Here is a 1,673-nt window from a genome sequence, read left to right as displayed (position 1 = left end):
ATCCAAATATGTAACAAAATCTTCACAGCAACATTGTAAGCCTCTACGTTTGGTGTAATTCCATCCTCAATTTTGTCATTTATCATGGATGGAACACTTTTCCAAAAAAATTATTTTTCAGTGGAATATGTTAGTTGAAAATTATTAAATATTTAATTGTTTTCCAATTTTTATTTACCAGTATCATTGAATTTTTCTCAACCATTCTCAGCTAATATACCCATGTAATATGTGTTATTCAAATTCATGACTAATTTGTTTTGCTTTAATTCAAGATTGATGCACTTAAAATTCTATCAGAGTAATAAATTCTCTCTTTCCTTCACACCAAGAAGACTAATTAAACCATCTCATTGTACAAGACAAGATCTAAAGTAGCCAGTTAGCTTTATGGCTAAATAACATTATGCCTATGGAGGACATTTTGGAACACGTCCCATGAATTCAACTAAACTATTGGCCATTTTGATTTCCCAATCCATATGAAGATTAAAGTCTCCCACAGTTTTTGTATTAATTTTAATGCTTGTGATGCTACTATTTTGAAATAATACCTGACAACAAATCCAGATTTAGATAATTTAGCACATCTAAAGCTTTCTTTACCAATGCTACAATATCACACAAAGTCCCAAGCACCGGTCCTTGGGTTAAACTATTTACATGGAAACCCAAAATGGTGGGAATCTAAAATTAAAATTTGCAATAGATGCAAAAAAGATTAGGAAAAGGAAATAATAACAAAGAATAAAAAGGTCACAGACCAAGAAAAACAGGATACTGGAGAAGCAACAGGCATTTTAGTTCTGCCCTATTAATTATTATTTGAGGGATTTAAATGATGGAGCTTATGTTAAGAGGACAAGTAATGCTGTCATTTTCATATGCAGAAATCAAGGATATGTTATTTGTCGCAATTATTGATAAATTTTCACAAAAGCCCTCATGAAATTGCATTTGTTTAATAGGTTGGGAAGCAAATAGGTTTTGCAAATGTTTGCAATTTATTTTCCCCTGTTACTATGAATTTTCACCTATTTAATTATTTCTGAAACACATTTGTGTGGTTGATGGAAATCATGACTTTAGGCAAATTTAAGAGTGCTACAGTTGCCAGTCCTACTTTGCAAACCACCCAACCCTATTCTGCCCTTTGGCATGATTATGCCTTTCTTAAATCGCAAGGTGAAGCCTCAGATAAGCTAAATAAATTGCAAAACTATGGTTTAAAATGAGCTAATTTACATAGAAAACCATATAGTTATAAAAATGAAACTGATTTGATGAAACGTGGCCAAAACAAATTACCTGAGAGCACCAATACTTAAAATGATGCAGTATTAGTTAACCTGTGGAGGTAAGGTATGGATGATGATCACAGCCAGAGGTTCCAAATGCATAGATGGAGTAGTGTGGGCGGATTGAGGATTATGACATTTCAGTCAGACTAAGGAGGTTGCACATATGGTTGCAAACAGTGTGATCTCACTGGCACGGTGATGCAGCGGTAGACTTGCTGCCTTACAGCACCAGTGATCCAGGTTTAAACCTGACTACAGGTGTTGGCTGTACAGAGTTTGTAGGTTAATTGGCTTGGTAAAATTATAAATTGTCCCCAGTGTGTGTAGGATAGTGTTTGTGTGTGGGGGTTGCTGGTCAAGCTGGACATAGGG

This window comes from Amblyraja radiata, chromosome 14 (genome assembly GCF_010909765.2).
Source record: "Amblyraja radiata isolate CabotCenter1 chromosome 14, sAmbRad1.1.pri, whole genome shotgun sequence".
In the NCBI taxonomy this organism is placed as follows: Eukaryota; Metazoa; Chordata; class Chondrichthyes; order Rajiformes; family Rajidae; genus Amblyraja; species Amblyraja radiata.
Note: the sequence above shows the minus strand (reverse complement) of the source record.